Consider the following 19,075-nt stretch of genomic DNA (forward strand, 5'->3'; position numbering starts at 1 on the left):
GAATTTATTAACAGGCAGTGGAAATTATTCATGTATGTCAAGGGAAGCCAGGCTTACTCAATAAATTGACCAAGAAAAAAAGAAAACATTTTGTTTAAAAATGTTCCTTCAATTCACCAGAGGCTGAATGTATCACACCGGAATAAGCATCCGTGTGAGCGAAACAGCGCCCCTCTGTCTCTGTATGTGTAGGCCATCTACCTGACTCTGTCTGGTCAAAAAGAGTATGACATTGTTGCCGCCCATAGCAATGAATGCAAGAGAAGTCGGCGAGCGTTTGGCCTCCATTCATAAAAAAAAGTATAGAATAATAGCCAATCAGCATTGGGCTAAACTAAGTGAGCTCAACTGTGAATGGTCCTGATGCACCAAGACAGTTTGGATTTGGCTTCACTCCAGTCACATCACATCGAGAGCAATGCAACAGATGGACAGGTCCACCAGCTGGTCAAATGTGAGGGTGGTGTCTCTGCAGGCCAGCTCCCGACGGACGTCCTTGCGCAGACTGCAATTATAATGGTCGATCAGGGCCCTGTTGTTCCATCCTGCTCCGGCAGCCAGGGTCCTAAACTCCAGGGCGAACTCCTGGGCGCTCCTCGTCTCCTGCCTCAGATGGTAGAGTCGCTCACCCGCCACTTTATCCTCGGGCGGGTGGTCGAAGACCGGGTGAACTCCTCAAACTGGTCCAATGCCACATTTCCCTCTCTTCACACGGTGTTGGCCCACTCCAGGGCTCTCCCGGTGAGGCACGAGACGAGGGCGGACACCCTCTCACGGTTCGATGGAGCCGGGTAGACGGTGGCCAGATAGAGGTCTAACTGTAACAAGAACCCCTGGCAGTTCGCAGCCCTCCCGTCGTACTCCTGGGGCAAGGAGAGACGAATCCCACTGGGTTCAGCCGGGAAAGGGGAGCGCAAGAGAGACTCCGGTTGTGCTGGTGGAGGCGATGGAAGAACTCCCTGTCTCTCCCAGCGGTCCATTGTCTGGACAATGGGATCCATGGCGACGCCAAGATGGTGAAGCATAACTGCATGCTCCTGGATGCGCTCCTCCACTTCAATAGCCAGGGTACCCTCTCCTGCTGACTCCATAGTTGTGGTCGGAAATTCTGTAATGGGAGCGTGTTGGTGGCAGGGAAGTCAGGCGCAGGAGAACGAACTTGGTATAAACGGAGTCGTTTAATAAGTGCTGACCAAACTCCAAAAACCAAAATATTTAAAAATAACAAAGTGGGTACAAAACCCGTCGCACACCAACACATACTAGCACAATCACATACATTAAAACAATCTCCGACAAGGACATGAGGGGGAACAGAGGGTTAAATACACAACATGTAATTGATGGGATTGGAACCAGGTGTCAAGGAAGACAAGACAAAACCAATGGAAAATGAAAAATGGATTAGTGATGGCTAGAAGATCGGTGACGTCGACCGCCGAACACCGCCCGAACAAGGAGAGGTACCGACTTCGGCGGAAGTCGTGACAACTGTATGACTGAGTCATAGACAGTTTAGGCAACATGAAAGAGGAAGGTGGCATTGGCATACGGTGAGTAAACTTGCACGAACGCACACGCACGCACGCACACACACACACACACAAATCAGTACCATCAGAAACATTACCTTGCTTGACGATGCTGTAAGTGATGGAACTGTTTGTTACATGCAATATGCTTGGTGGACTTCACCGGACAGATGTTGCTCTCCGGTTTTGTAATGAAACAAAGGTGTTTATTCTGCCACTGTGTCTTCTTATTGTCTCGGCCTTAGGCCTATATATCACGGTGTCAAGACATATGAACTAACAGGTTATAGCGCAAACAACGCAATTATCACAACACATAGGTTATAATACTGTATGGCTTTATTTTCCTGGCTTGGCTTCCCCGGTGATTTTACCCCAACGTCTTATGGCTGTAATCCCGTTAACGGGATCGATATGACAACAGTCAGTGAAAGTGCAGGACGCCAAATTCAAACAACAGAAATCTCATAATTAAAATTCCTCAAACTTACATGTATCTTATACCATTTTAAAGGTAATCTTGTTGTTAATCCCACCAAAGTGTCCGATTCCAAATAGGCTCTACAGCGAAAGCACCACAAACGATTATGTTAGGTCACCGCCAAGTCACAGAAAAATTCAGCCATTTTTCCAGCCAAAGAGAGGAGTCACAAAAAGCACAAATAGAGATAAAATGAATCACTAACCTTTGATGATCTTCATCAGATGACACTCATAGGACTTGTTGTATGTTACACAATACATATATGTTTTGTTCGATAAAGTGCATATTTCTATAAAAAATCTCAGTACACATTGGCGCGTTATGTTCAGTAGTTCCAAAAACATCCGGTGATATTGCAGAGAGCCACATCATTTTACAGAAATACTCATTATAAATGTTGATGAAAATACAATTGTTAGACATGGAAATATAGATACACCTCCTTAATGCAACCACTATGTCAGATTTCAAAAAAACTTTACGGAATACGCAAACCATGCAATAATCTGAGTACAGCTTTCAGACAACAAAGCAGCCAAAAAGATATCCGCCATATTGGGTAGTCAACAGAAGTCAGAAATAGCATTATAAATATTCACTTACCTTTGGTGATCTTCATCAGAATGAACTCCCAAGGAATCCCAGTTCCACATTAAATGTTTGATTTAGTTCGATAATGTCCATCATTTATGTCCAAAGAGCTACTTTTGTTAGCACGTTTGGTAAACAAATCCAAAGTCATGAAGCGCGTTCCCTAGTTGCAGACGAAAATGTCAAAAAGTTCCATTACTGTCTGTAAAAACATGTCAAACAATGTATGGATCAATCTTTAGGATGTTTTTAACATAAAACGTCAATAATGTTCCAACCGGAGAATTCCTATGTCTGTAGAAAAGCAATGAAACAAGAGCTAACTCTCTCGTGACCGCGCCTCAGAGCCTGTGGCAATCTGCCAGACACCTGGCTCAAACAGCCCTTATGAGCATCCACTTCACAGTAGAATCCTCAAACAAGTTTCTAAAGACGGTTGACATCTAGTGGAAGCCTTAGGAAGTGCAACATAACCCATATCCCACTGTGTATTCAATAGGGGCTGGGTTGAAAATCGACCAACCTCAGATTTCCCACTTCCTGTTTGGATTTCTTCTCAGGTCTTTGCCTGCCATATGAGTTCTGTTATACTCACAGACACCATTCAAACAGTTTTAGAAACTTCAGAGTGTTTTCTATCCAATACTAATAATAATATGCATATCTTAGCTTCCTGGACTGAGTAGCAGGCAGTTTACTCTGGGCACCTTATTCATCCAAGCTACTCAATACTGCCCCTGCAGCCATAATACGTTTCAAAGAACAAAAGATAGTGGGGGATGCACACACACACACACACACACACACACACACACACACACACACACACACACACACACACACACACACACACACACACACACACACACACACACACACACACACACACACACACACACACACACACAGCTGTCGTGATAAAGAGGAAACAGATACCCCTAAGGAGTTAGCGGTGCTTAGCTACATCCATATTTCAACATGGTTGTTTTTTTAAATGGTCTGGTTCTAGAGGCCATTTTGCAAAACGATTCACATTAGATTGGATTTGCTGGGTCCCAATATAATTTGTCCTGATTTCAGTAATCACACAGACATTACATAACTTCTCCAGTATGTAGACTACAGTGTCAGTTTGTCAATCACACATAATAGCTATTTCAAGGTCTTTGTCTAGTTAAACCCCAGTAACCTGCACATCTCACAGGAGAACGTTAAAAAACAGCTTTATGGCTAAATATGATAAATTCCAAGGGCTGCTCTGTTACAGCTGACATTAGCCTCTCAGGCTGAGTAATTGCATGTCTGTCTGTCACAGAGGGACATGTTTTGTGTTTAATAGTGTTTACAGTGCTGCAGTGCTGTATGGGACCTCTTTCTCTCTGTCCCTAGTCAGCCAGACAGCAGGCAGTGATGGAGCTGAGTCTTTAAAAGAGCAGCCCATGAGGGAGATGCTATCGCTGTCTGTTACAGAGGGCTTGCAGAGTTAGGTCACTGCCTCCGCCGTCAATCTCTCTCTCTCTCTCTTTCAATCTTTTCTCTCTCTCATCCCTGTCTCTCTGGCTGCACTGTTGGGGACCACCGCTTTCCCTGTTACCTTTCTATCACTCACCTCTCCACTAACATGCAAGCTCCACTGAAACACCTAGCATGTAGCATTCTCTCTCTCTCTCTTACTCTCCCTCTTTCTCTCTCACCCTCTCTATCTCTCCCACTCCCTCTCTCTCCCACTCCCTCTCTCTCTCCCACTCCCTCTCTCCCCCCCTCTCTCTCTTGCTCTCTTTCTCTCTCACTCACTCCCCTCTCTCACTCTCTCTCTCTCTTTCTCTCGCACCCTCTCTCTATCCTTCTCCATCTCTCTCTCTCTCTCTTTCTATTTGTGTCTCTCTCTCTCTTTTCTCTCTCATGCTCTCCCCCTCTCTCTCTCTCTCTCTCTCTCTCTCTCTCTCTCTCTTTCTCTCGCACCCTCTCTCTATCCTTCTCCATCTCTCTGTCTCTCTCTTTCTATTTGTGTCTCTCTCTCTTTTCTCTCTCATGCTCTCCCCCTCTCTCTCTCTCTCTCTCTCTCTCTCGCACCCTCTCTCTATCCTTCTCCATCTCTCTCTCTCTCTCTTTCTATTTCTGTCTCTCTCTCTCTCTCTCTCTTTTCTCTCTCATGCTCTCCCCCTCTCTCTCTCTTTCTCGCTCATGCTCTCTCTCCATCTTCCCCGCTCTCTCTCTCTCTCTTTCTCTCGCACCCTCTCTCTATCCCTCTCCCTCTCTCTCTTTCTATTTCTGTCTCTCTCTCTCCATCTCTCCAGTTCCTCATTTAGAGAGGCAGTCAGTCAGTATGTATCAATCTCTTTTACTCAGCTTTTTATGCTTACTTTTTCTTTCCCTGCCTTGAATCTGCACAACATGAATTAGCGTGAGCAACATGTATGTGTTTGCTGAATGAAACATTACTGAACCACTGCTAATGAAAGCAGGGAATCTCCCTGACATAGTATAATACTGCAGGAAGACAATGGCATCTATGTCCATTATGATGCTTTAATGGAACGGGATCAAATCAAATCTAATTGTATTTGTCACATGCGCCGAATACAACAGGTGTAGACCTTACAGTGAATTGCTTACTTACAAGCAATAGTTTATTCACGATTATAATGTTACTTTATGATTTTATTTACAGTTCTATCCATGTCCTGGTCAATATAGTTATTCTGCTATTAACCGCCCCACCACTTCTCCTTTAAACAGTGACGGACTCCGTCCAAGGTGTACGGGCTCAGAGATTTTCATTTCTGTAAAAGTTATTTGCTCTCTGCTATGCAGACAGATTTCCCACAGTTAAAAAAATACCTACTTTGAGGTCTTGAGTGCTCTCTGCCTCTCTCCAGACCCTCATTAAGGCTTTTCGGAGAGGGCCCCTGGATACTTCACTTTTAAAAGAGGAAAGACTTGGAGCCAGGGATCAACTGAAACCACAGAGAGGGTGGCTGGAGCTGGAGGAGAGAGGGGAGGGTCAGGCTGTTGGGTAAGACAGGGCTGGGGCTGGAGGAGAGAGGGGAGGGTCAGGCTGGTGGGTAAGACAGGGCTGGAGCTGGAGGAGAGAGGGGAGGGTCAGGCTGGTGGGTAAGACAGGTCTGGGGCTGGAGGAGAGAGGGGAGGGTCAGGCTGGTGGGTAAGACAGGGCTGGGGTTGGAGGAGAGAGGGGAGGGTCAGGCTGGTGGGTAAGACAGGGCTGGGGCTGCAGTGGAAAGGGGAGGGTCAGGCTGGTGGGTAAGACAGGGCTGGGGCTGCAGTGGAAAGGGGAGGGTCAGGCTGGTGGGTAAGACAGGGCTGGGGCTGCAGTGGAAAGGGGAGGGTCAGGCTGGTGGGTAAGACAGGGCTGGGGCTACAGTGGAAAGGGGAGGGTCAGGCTGGTGGGTAAGACAGGGCTGGGGCTGGAGGAGAGAGGGGAGGGTCAGGCTGGTGGGTAAGACAGGGCTGGGGCTACAGTGGAATGGGGAGGGTCAGGCTGGTGGGTAAGACAGGTCTGGGGCTGGAGGAGAGAGAGGAGGGTTGGGCTGGTGGGTAAGACAGGGCTGAGGCTGGAGGCGAGAGGGGAGGGTTTGGCTGGTGGGTAAGACAGGGCTGGAGGAGAGAGGGTAGGGAAGGGCTGGTGGGTAAGACAGGGCTGGAGGAGAGAGGGTAGGGAAGGGCTGGTGGGTAAGACAGGGCTGGAGGAGAGAGGGGAGGGTCAGGCTGGTGGGTAAGACAGGGCTGGAGGAGAGAGGGTAGGGAAGGGCTGGTGGGTAAGACAGGGCTGGAGGAGAGAGGGGAGGGTCAGGCCGGTGGGTAAGACAGGGCTGGGGCTGCAGTGGAAAGGGGACGGTCAGGCTGGTGGGTAAGACAGGGCTGGGGCTGCAGTGGAAAGGGGAGGGTCAGGCTGGTGGGTAAGACAGGGCTGGGGCTGCAGTGGAAAGGGGAGGGTCAGGCTGGTGGGTAAGACAGGGCTGGGGCTGGAGGAGAGAGGGGAGCGTCAGGCTGGTGGGTAAGACAGGGCTGGGGCTACAGTGGAATGGGGAGGGTCAGGCTGGTGGGTAAGACAGGGCTGGGGCTGCAGTGGAAAGGGGAGGGTCAGGCTGGTGGGTAAGACAGGGCTGGGGCTGCAGTGGAAAGGGGAGGGTCAGGCTGGTGGGTAAGACAGGGCTGGGGCTGCAGTGGAAAGGAGAGGGTCAGGCTGGTGGGTAAGACAGGGCTGGGGCTGCAGTGGAAAGGAGAGGGTCAGGCTAGTGGGTAAGGCAGGGCTGGGGCTGCAGTGGAAAGGGGAGGGTCAGGCTGGTGGGTAAGACAGGGCTGGGGCTGCAGTGGAAAGGGGAGGGTCAGGCTGGTGGGTAAGACAGGGCTGGGGTTGCAGTGAAAAGGGGAGGGTCAGGCTGGTGGGTAAGACAGGTCTGGGGCTGGAGGAGAGAGAGGAGGGTTGGGCTGGTGGGTAAGACAGGGCTGGGGCTGGAGGCGAGAGGGGAGGGTTTGGCTGGTGGGTAAGACAGGGCTGGAGGAGAGAGGGTAGGGAAGGGCTGGTGGGTAAGACAGGGCTGGAGGAGAGAGGGTAGGGAAGGGCTGGTGGGTAAGACAGGGCTGGAGGAGAGAGGGGAGGGTCAGGCCGGTGGGTAAGACAGAGCTGGAGGAGAGAGGGTAGGGAAGGGCTGGTGGGTAAGACAGGGCTGGAGGAGAGAGGGGAGGGTCAGGCTGGTGGGTAAGACAGGGTTGGAGGAGAGAGGGGTGGGAAGGGCTGGTGGGTAAGACAGGGCTGGAGGAGAGAGGGGAGGGTTGGGCTGGTGGGTAAGACAGGGCTGGAGGGTCAGGCCGGTGGGTAAGACAGGGCTGGAGGGGAGAGGGGACGGTCAGGCTGGTGGGTAAGACAGGGTTGGAGGAGAGACGGGAGGGTTGGGCTGGTGGGTAAGACAGGGCTGGAGGGTCAGGCTGGTGGGTAAGACAGGGTTGGAGGAGAGAGGGGTGGGAAGGGCTGGAGGAGAACATACAGCTGAGTGGAGATGACTCTATCACAGAGACTCACAGAGGATTGAAATCAAAGCCTGAGAGACACGCAATGCAACATGACAGTGTAAGCAGGAGTAGCAGCACACTGCTCTGCCATCGTGGGTGTGTTAGTGTATGTGAGTGCATGTGTGTGTGTCTGTGTGTGTGTGAATCTGAGAAAGAGCAATTTCAGGTAGTAGGTCAGGAGATTTTTCCCAACCCCTTTGACTGTTCTCTCAACGGGCAGAGGGGTTAGAGTGGGATGCTGTAATATCCGGTGGAATGAGAGGTGATGTTTCCCATGGATTCTGCTCCTGGCCACAATGGGGTTGAGAGGGGGAAGGATGGAGCTTTGGTGAGGCTGATATCTATCTTCTATCTATCTCTCTCTCTTCATCTTCATCACCTCACTCAGCCCTCACTATAGACATTGTGAGTGTGTGTGTGAGTGTTTAAACAATGCAATGTGCAGGTTACATCTGTGTGTGGCTCTCCTCTCATCTCCTGATCATCTCAGATGCCTTCCCTCCCTCCTGTGAGATGTGACATGTCCAACATGGAACCACCACCAGGCCGGACGGCAATGCAATAGCCAAATGTGCGGTGGCGTTGGAGACCGTGGGAGAAGAAGTGTGGAGGCAGCTGTGGAGTTTAAAGAACCGGCCTGGAGTTTAGACGTCAAAACAAATGAGGCCACCGTAACTCATCACCTACTTGTTGCTGCGTGACGGAATCCATCCGAAAGAATTGGAATTGTTTGCCTTTGTTCTGCTTAGCGTGGAGGGATCAGCTGATTGTTTTCCTTTGTTCTGCTTAGCGTGGAGGGATCAGCTGATTGTCTGCCTTTGTTCTGCTTAGCGTGGAGGGATCAGGGGATTGTTTGCCTTTGTTCTGCTTAGCGTGGAGGGATCAGCTGATTGTTTGCCTTTGTTCTGCTTAGCGTGGAGGGTTCAGCTGATTGTTTGCCTTTGTTCGGCTTAGCGTGGAGGGTTCAGCTGATTGTTTTCCTTTGTTCTGCTTAGCGTGGAGGGATCAGCTGATTGTTTGCCTTTGTTCTGCTTAGCTTGGAGGGTTCAGCTTATTGTTTGCCTTTGTTCTGCTTAGCGTGGAGGGATCAGCTGATTGTTTTGCCTTTGTTCTGCTTAGCGTGGAGGGATCAGCTGATTGTTTTCCTTTGTTCTGCTTAGCGTGGAGGGATCAGCTGATTGTTTGCCTTTGTTCTGCTTAGCGTGGAGGGTTCAGCTGATTGTTTGCCTTTGTTCTGCTTAGCGTGGAGGGTTCAGCTGATTGTTTGCCTTTGTTCTGCTTAGCGTGGAGGGATCAGCTGATTGTTTGCCTTTGTTCTGCTTAGCGTGGAGGGATCCGCTGATTGTTTTCCTTTGTTCTGCTTAGCGTGGAGGGATCCGCTGATTGTTTGCCTTTGTTCTGCTTAGCGTGGAGGGATCAGCTGATTGTTTGCCTTTGTTCTGCTTAGCGTGGAGGGATCAGCTGATTGTTTGCCTTTGTTCTGCTTAGCGTGGAGGGATCCGCTGATTGTTTTCCTTTGTTCTGCTTAGCGTGGAGGGATCCGCTGATTGTTTGCCTTTGTTCTGCTTAGCGTGGAGGGATCAGGGGATTGTTTTCCTTTGTTCTGCTTAGCGTGGAGGGATCAGCTGATTGTTTGCCTTTGTTCTGCTTAGCGTGGAGGGTTCAGCTGATTGTTTGCCTTTGTTCTGCTTAGCGTGGAGGGATCAGCTGATTGTTTGCCTTTGTTCTGCTTAGCGTGGAGGGTTCAGCTGATTGTTTGCCTTTGTTCTGCCTAGCGTGGAGGGATCAGCTGATTGTTTTCCTTTGTTCTGCTTAGCTTGGAGGGATCAGCTGATTGTTTGCCTTTGTTCTGCTTAGCGTGGAGGGTTCAGCTGATTGTTTGCCTTTGTTCTGCTTAGCGTGGAGGGATCAGCTGATTGTTTTCCTTTGTTCTGCTTAGCGTGGAGGGATCAGCTGATTGTTTGCCTTTGTTCTGCTTAGCGTGGAGGGATCAGCTGATTGTTTGCCTTTGTTCTGCTTAGCGTGGAGGGATCAGCTGATTGTTTGCCTTTGTTCTGCTTAGCGTGGAGGGATCAGCTGATTTTTTTCCTTTGTTCTGCTTAGCGTGGAGGGTTCAGCTGAAGCACACAGACACAATCAGATGTTATCCTGCTAATTGAAATAAACCTGGAGAGGCTGTACAGAGAAACAACAGGATCTGCAGCTCTAAATCCAAGTGGTTTGTGTCTAAGTGAGAAAACCACAACAGTGAGAAACTTGGCATTTGGACATTGAAACCGCAGCGATGTTATCCAATAGAGACATGCTTTATGGCTTCTGCTAGAGGAGGGCGGAGAAAGTAGGGGAGAGGAGGGTGGAGGGGGGAGAGGAGGGGAGACAAGAGAGGGGGAGGGGAATGAGAAAATTAGAGGATGAGGAGGATTCAGGTTCTGTGGCAGATGGAGGGTACTCAGTTGCAGCCAGAGGGACAGGTAGGACGGACATACAGACAGAGAGAAAGAGAGAGACATGAGTACCGAGTACCGGCCATTACAGCTTAAATGAGGACAGATTGAATCTATGCTGCGTGGAGGGTTGGCTCTGCTGGGACACGGTGGGGTCGTTTCTCTCAGCCCATCTCTCCATTCCTCTAACTTCCTGCTTCCTACCACCGCTGCGCTGCATTGGCTCAGTCACACTTCCCAAGCTCCCAGTGATATTGCAAGAGGCAGAGTCTGGTGGCAAGGCAATTTCCTGTTCTCAAAAGTGCTGTTTGAGAGCTAATGATAGCCCCCCCCCCCCAAAAACCTCTTACTCTAATCCATCCTACTCTTACCCTGTTTCAGTGTATCTCTCTCTCTCTCTCTCTCTCTCTCTCTCTCTCTCTCTCTCTCTCTCCCTCTCTCTAGCTCTCTCACTCTCTATGTTTCTCTTTCTCCCTCTCTCTAGCTCTCTCACTCTCTCTCTGTTTCTCTCTCTCTCACTCTCTCTGTCTCCTCGTCCCTACTTCTATTTATCTCTCCCTCTTATTTGACACATACAGACTGTTGTATTGGCTGAAGGCAACCTTTCAATCAGACCACACTGCGACATAAAGACTGATGTGTCCTGTGGGAGGCATACAGTACTGGTGCTGGTACTTAAAAATGCATGGAATATCTGATTCACACTGATTCCTCAACCACTGACTGTCTCTTCTCTCTCCCTCCCTCTCTCTTCTCTCCCTCTCTCTACTCTGTCTCTCCCCCATCTCTCTTCTCTCCCTCTCTCTACTCTCTCTCCGTTTCTCGTCTTTCCCTCTCTCTACTCTCTCTCCTTCTCTCTTCTCTCCCTCTCTCTGCACCTCTCTCCCTTTCTCGTCTCTCTCTACTCTCTTCCTCTCTCTTCTCTCTCTCCCTTTCTCTACTCTCTCTACTCTCGCTCTCTCTACTCTCTCTCCCCTCTCTCCCCCCTCTCTCTTCTCTCCCTCTCTCTACCCTCACTCCCCCTCTCTCCACTCTCTCCCTCTCTCTTGTCTCTCTCTACTCTGTCTCTCCCCCTCTCTCTTCTCTCCTTTACTCTCTTCTCCCCCTCTCTCTCTGGGTTATATGCTCCTCTGTGAGCTATGACTGGGCATCCCTCTCCCTGGCAGCATAAAAGCATTAATCATGATGAGCATCAGCAGTGTTTATGATATAGGCAGCGAGGTCAGAGAGGATATGGGCCGAGGGGCAAGGAGACCTCGACTGGGTCAGGTCACATCAATTCCCTTGGAAACGCCAACTCTCGCTTCTAAATGGTACAACTGACTGACTTAACTAGCATGTAAAGACCAGCCAAACCAAAAGCACCGAATAGCAAAAACATATTTTTGACCGGGTCCATTTACAAAAAATACATAAGAAAAAATCACAACCAGAACCGTGGTATCACACTACATATAACGTGACAGGACTCCTCCACCTCACCCACTAAACCATGCTAACACACTACATATAACATGACAGGACTCCTCCACCTCACCCACTAAACCATGCTAACACACTACATATAACATGACAGGACTCCTCCACCTCACCCACTAAACCATGCTAACACACTACATATAACGTGACAGGACTCCTCCACCTCACCCACTAAACCATGCTAACACACTACATATAACATGACAGGACTCCTCCACCTCACCCACTAAACCATGCTAACACACTACATATAACATGACAGGACTCCTCCACCTCACCCACTAAACCATGCTAACACACTACATATAACGTGACAGGACTCCTCCACCTCACCCACTAAACCATGCTAACACACTACATATAACATGACAGGACTCCTCCACCTCACCCACTAAACCATGCTAACACACTACATATAACGTGACAGGACTCCTCCACCTCACCCACTAAACCATGCTAACACACTACATATAACGTGACAGGACTCCTCCCCCTCACCCACTAAACCATGCTAACACACTACATATAACGTGACAGGACTCCTCCACCTCACCCACTAAACCATGCTAACACACTACATATAACGTGACAGGACTCCTCCACCTCACCCACTAAACCATGCTAACACACTACATATAACGTGACAGGACTCCTCCACCTCACCCACTAAACCATGCTAACACACTACATATAACGTGACAGGACTCCTCCACCTCACCCACTAAACCATGCTAACACACTACATATAACGTGACAGGACTCCACCACCTCACCCACTAAACCATGCTAACACACTACATATAACGTGACAGGACTCCTCCACCTCACCCACTAAACCATGCTAACACACTACATATAACGTGACAGGACTCCACCACCTCACCCACTAAACCATGCTAACACACTACATATAACGTGACAGGACTCCTCCACCTCACCCACTAAACCATGCTAACACACTACATATAACATGACAGGACTCCACCACCTCACCCACTAAACCATGCTAACACACTACATATAACATGACAGTACTAACACACTCACCATACAGCTTCCATTCAGTCTGAATCTCCAGTCACATCACAACCAAGTCCAACAATGTTTTTTAACAGTTCAAATACACAACACAGGGTCACGTCCAAAGGCAGTATGCAATGAGGCGAGGATGGAGTGGCGGTGGGAGTGGTGCGCCCCCCTGGACGGTGTCATTTAGTGTACCATGGGTTTTTGTGTGAAAGAGGTGCTTTTCCCTCACCAGCGGGTCCAAAACATCATTAAAGTCTACTCATATTAAAGAGGTCATCGAAAGAATGCATTTGGTAAAATAACAGTAATAAAGTAGAATGCAGTATCATACAAGCCTGGGGAATCACAGTGTTAACACAAGGAGTCTATGTGTCCATTCAGATGGTTATGGAGTAACTAACTCACTCTAGTTGGAATAAAGAGGTCCCGGCCAACCTGTCAGGAAAATGCAGAGTGCACACACTGAAAGATGAGTGTTTGGCATGGACGAGGGGAGGGGAAGGGCTGTCGTACGTGGTAATGTGAAAACTTCTTATCAATGTGTGATGACGTGGAAGTAACCTTGAGATACTGTAGCATGGAAATGTCTCAGCTGCACTTCCACTCATAAAAAATGACAGACCCTGGTCGGACGGTACAAAAATAAAGAGTAGCGTTCATTGAGAGCCAGAAATTTCTGTACAAAAAGTGGTCATAAAATATTCAGCACTCTACTCTGGAGAGTGCAGCAGAAGGGGGGAGATGGAAGACGGACATGCACCACTCTGGTAACAACACGAGGGTTTCCAAATATGACCTGCAGGCAAGTCTGAAATGCTCTTTGGCTTCTCAAAGAGCATTTCAGACTTGATTAGGTTTGGGACAACTTTAACCAATGATTTAAAACTTTCTACCCCCAAATCTACCAATCAATTATAATTTATATCATACTATAATTCATATTTCATCATATTAGTTTCTAGTTCTCAATAGTATCATTTGACTCTCTCAGTTAATAAATAATAAATAATATTTAGCACCAGTAAATGAATTGGAACATTTTCTTAACCAGTGTTCTAATACAATGCTACTATTTTGATTAATTCAAATGTGAAAATCTGATTTTTTTAAAACACAATTCATCTGCCTGGTGCAACTCACATTTGACAAGTATCTTCAAGGAGATCTTGAGATAAAAATCTGAATTTATTATAATCAAATGTCCTTAGAGCTGAAACCCTCCTATGAATAATCATCAAAGAATCAATGGCACATTAGTCCATCTATCCCCTCCACCCATCTATCCCCTCCACCCATCTATCCCCTCCACCCATCTATCCACCACCCATCTATCACCTCCACCCATCTATCCCCTCCACCCATCTATCCCCCACCCATCTATCCCATCCACCCATCTATCCCTCCACCCATCTATCCCCTCCACTCATCTATCCCCTCCACCCATCTATCCCCTCCACCCATCTATCCCCTCCACCCATCTATCCCCTCCACCCATCTATCACCTCCACCCATCTATCCCCTCCACCCATCTATCCCCTCCACCCATCTATCCCCTCCACCCATCTATCCCCTCCACCCATCTATCCCCTCCACCCATCTATCCCTCCACCCATCTATCCCCTCCACCCATCTATCCCCTCCACCCATCTATCCCTCCACCCATCTATCCCCTCCACCCATCTATCACCTCCACCCATCTATCACCTCCACCCATCTATCCCCTCCACCCATCTATCCCCTCCACCCATCTATCCCCTCCACCCATCTATCCCCTCCACCCATCTATCCCCTCCACCCATCTATCCCCTCCACCCATCCAACCCTTCCACCCATCTATCCCCTCCACTCATCTATCCCCTCCACCCATCTATCCCCTCCACCCATCTATCCCCTCCACCCATCTATCCCCCACCCATCTATCCCCTCCACCCATCCAACCCTTCCACCTATCTATTCCCTCCACCCATCTATCCCCTCCACCCATCCAACCCTTCCACCTATCTATCCCCCCAGCCATCTATCCTCCCACCAGGCTGTATGTTGTCCCACCATGCAGTGTGCTCGGCTGGCTCCAGACCTAAATCCATCTCATTGAGATGCAAGGCACGCCCAACATGAGAAAATGTCCGAGATAACTTTGAAGTCATTAGTTCAGTCATTACCACAGTTATGTTAAATCCAAATTACAATTCATCACCAGAAAGAGCCAATCGTTTATTTTGTGTAACTTGGCAAGCGTTAAACTGTATTCAGTCATTTGAAGTCACGGAGCTGCACTCATTATGGAAGCCTATTTAGCGTTAGTGCCCTCCACTAAATCAGTTCTTATTCATTAGCAACTTGAGGGAATGCTTAACATCTAACAGCGAGTTGACGTGATTGTATAAGTCATTCTTCTCAGGAGAAATAAGCTAAGGCTTTTGTATTTGTTATTTTCTGTGAGAGCCAGCCATCTATGCATCAATAGGAATTAACTCTTTTAAATGACTTGTTAAATCTGATGTCAGATGCTGTTCTTCTTTTTGATAGTTTAATGAACATTGTGATTAGAAACATAGAATGTGTCTACCACCCTTATTTCTGTTTGTAAAAGGGTATTTGGTCCCAATATGTTGTTGAGATCAAACTACAAAGGAGAATTGATAAAACGGACACTTTTATTGACAGCTTCAATAAAAAGCTGTCCATCTGACTGTGTCTGGGAATTAATTTAGTCAACCAGTTTCCATTTTCGTACAAACAAATTCCCCATTTTCTTTGTTGGGCTTTCCCTTCCCAGACAAAACACATATTTCCTAATATGCAACAATGTTGTTCTCCACAATATTCATCAAAAACACGGTGGTCTTAGAATCTGGAAGAATCTGGAAGAAACACGGCTGGTCACAGACAATTTGTTACATCAATGATACATTATCTTTGCTTATCAGTCTTTATCGGAGGCTCTTGTAGAGGGCACCGATAGTTGCCATGCCAGATAAAATAGAAGAATACATTAAAGATACCCAGAAAGGTACGATTTTAGTGCAGTGATACCAGTGACACAGTGGTACCAGTGATACAGTGGCACCAGTGATACAGTGATACCAGTGATACCAGTGGTACCAGTGATATAGTGATACAGTCATACAGTGGTATCAGTGATAAAGTGATACCAGTGATAAAGTGGTACCAGTGATAAAGTGATAAAGTGATACCAGTGATAAAGCGATACCAGTGATACAGCGATACCAGTGATAAAGTGATACTAGTGATAAAGTGATACCAGTGATACAGTGATACCAGTGATAAAGTGATACCAGTGATACAGTGATAAAGTGATACCAGTGATACAGCGATACCAGTGATAAAGTGATACCAGTGATAAAGTGATACCAGTGATAAAGTGATAAAGCGATACCAGTGATACAGCGATACCAGTGATAAAGTGATACCAGTGATAAAGTGATACCAGTGATACAGTGATACCAGTGATAAAGTGATACCAGTGATACAGTGATAAAGTGATACCAGTGATACAGTGATACCAGTGATAAAGTGATACCAGTGATACAATGATAAAGTGATACCAGTGATAAAGTGATACCAGTGATAAAGTGATACCAGTGATAAAGTGATACCAGTGATACAGTGATAAAGTGATACCAGTGATACAGCGATACCAGTGATAAAGTGATACCAGTGGTACAGTGATAAAGTGATACCAGTGGTACAATGATAAAGTGATACCAGTGATACAGTGATACCAGTGATAAAGTGATACCAGTGATACAGTGATAAAGTGATACCAGTGATAAAGTGATACCAGTGGTACCAGTGGTACCAGCGATACCCTTTGATCATATAACATGAAATAGAGAGGTTCTCATCTATGAGTTAAATTCAAAGGCTAGAAGACAGCACACGTACAAATACTCTGGCTATCAGCAGAAATTGACATCTTCTGCACCATGGACAGGAACCAATTGTAATTTCAATTCACCACTGTTACACTGGGGAACAGATATAGGGCTGTGCATTAAGACCATTCAGCTCCACTATCTATTCAGAAAATGTGTTAGGTACGCTACCATACAATTCAACACTTTGTTTTATATTAAAAGAGAGAAAATTACTCAAATAAAAAGCCTAATCTACCAAGAGAGCATGACCTAATTAAAATGATGGGTTTCTATCACAGCAATCTCTTCCTGGTGCTCCAGTCCAATGATCTATGTTTCAGCTGCATGGACATATGGTGGAATTAGCACCTTTAAACAACATGTATTTACATCTTCACATTCTCCACTAATAGACACTTTTGAAATGGGCTGTGGTCGAGCAGGAAGAAGTGCTGTATTACTAATAAAAACTGAATCCACACACACTGACATTTATGCCTGGTGTGGTCAGCCAGCTCGGACGCCATCTCATCTCCATCACGACATTTTTTTGCTGTGGTCATAAAACCCTCACTACCTTCTCTAAGAGCTGAGGCAGGGCTAGGACATGGGGAGGAGGACACTCAAAATGTACAGCCAGTCCAGCTGAGGCAGGGCTAGGACATGGGGAGGAGGACACTCAAAATGTACAGCCAGTCCAGCTGAGGCAGGGCTAGGACATGGGGAGGAGGACACTCAAAATGTACAGCCAGTCCAGCTGAGGCAGGGCTAGGACATGGGGAGGAGGACACTCAAAATGAACAGCCAGTCCAGCTGAAGCAGGGCTAGGACAAGGGGAGGAGGACACTCAAAATGAACAGCCAGTCCAGCTGAGGCAGGGCTAGGACAAGGGGAGGAGGACACTCAAAATGAACAGTCAGTCCAGCTGAAGCAGGGCTAGGACATGGGGAGGAGGACACTCAAAATGAACAGCCAGTCCAGCTGAGGCAGGGCTAGGACAAGGGGAGGAAGACACTCAAAATGAACAGCCAGTCCAGCTGAGGCAGGGCTAGGACATGGGGAGGAGGACACTCAAAATGAACAGCCAGTCCAGCTGAGGCAGGGCTAGGACAAGGGGAGGAGGACACTCAAAATCAACAGCCAGTCCAGTCCAGCAGAAGAATCCCTGTCTTTCATTTAAGCAGTTCCTGCCCTGCCTTTGAGTACGGCCCTTATTCAAACCTCACAAGCAATTATGTCCAAAAAATGGTCAGACTTTTTTGCAGGTTTTCTGTAGCGGAGGTGAGTGAGACTGACTGTGTGTCTCTCTCGGTCGCAAAACGAGACCTGCTCTAACAGGGGGGATGACAACGGCATTTAGTGCCCTGCCGATGAGCTGATGGATGGGGTAGTGTCTGGGAAATGAAATCCCTATCTTTCTCCCCCAGTTATGTTGTCCTGTCCTATGCTGTCCTATCATATTCTTAGCAGTCCACCTCTCCAAGGCTTTACCTTTGCTGAGGCTGGAGGCTGGAGGGCTGGAAGACTGGAGGGCTGGAGGTTGGAGAACTGGAGGTGCCCCCAGTGAACTCCTCTGCACCAGGACATCACCGCCTGGGTGCTGCAGGGGCATGTACCTCCCTCCACTGTAACCCAGACCAGGCAAGACCAGACTAGACCAGTCCAGACCAGACCAGACTCGACTGGACCAGACCAGACTGGACCAGACCAGACTGCACCAGACCAGACTGAAACAGACCAGACCAGACTGCACCAGACCAGACTGGAACAGACCAGATCAGACTGGACCAGACCAGACTGGACCAGACCAGACTGGAACAGACCAGATCAGACTAGACCAGACCAGACCAGACTGGACCAGACTAGACCAGTCCAGATCAGACTGGACCAGACCAGACTGGACCATACCAGATCAGACCAGACCGGAACAGACCAGACTGGACCAGTCCAGACCAAACTGGACCAGTCCAGACTGGACCAGACCAGATCGGACTGGAACAGACCAGACTGGACCAGACCAGATTGGAACAGACCAGACCAGACCAGACTGGAACAGACCAGACCAGACTGGACCAGACCAGACTAGACCAGTCCAGATCAGACTGGACCAGTCCAGATCAGACTGGACCAGCCCAGACTGGACCAAACCGGACCAGACTAGACTGGACCAGACCGAACCAGTCCAGACTGGACCAGACCAGATCAGACCAGACTGGACCAGATCAGACCGGAACAGACCAGACTGGACCAGTCCAGACCAGACTGGACCAGACCAGACTGGACCAGTCCAGACTGGACCAGACTGGAACAGACCAGACTGGACCAGACTAGATCAGACCAGAACGGAACAGACCAGAATGGATCAGACCCCCAGTAACAGCCTTAGCCTCAGTAAGAGTTTCAGACACCATGATACAGTACAGCAGCAGCTCACCAGCGTCTGTCTGGTTTAAAGCTTTACACTGTGTGCACGATGCCAGACACAAGCTACAGTAAACCTGTGGCTCATTCAATAAAGTACGCTATTTCCTGAATGTTCTTGGTTCTCTAGAGGAAATAGTGTATATTACACCACAGTAGATGACTGCAGAAACAGTTTTAACA

At 48.1% G+C, this 19,075-nt stretch overlaps 1 protein-coding gene across 3 annotated transcripts in view; it reads right to left on the reverse strand.

The window, feature by feature from the left end:
- The window catches only part of LOC129829472 (slit homolog 3 protein-like), a 450,259-nt gene that overhangs the window by 93,579 nt on the left and 337,605 nt on the right, over nucleotides 1–19,075 (reverse strand). The window lies entirely within an intron of this gene.

Source organism: Salvelinus fontinalis, chromosome 31 (assembly GCF_029448725.1).
Source record: "Salvelinus fontinalis isolate EN_2023a chromosome 31, ASM2944872v1, whole genome shotgun sequence".
NCBI lineage: Eukaryota > Metazoa > Chordata > Actinopteri > Salmoniformes > Salmonidae > Salvelinus > Salvelinus fontinalis.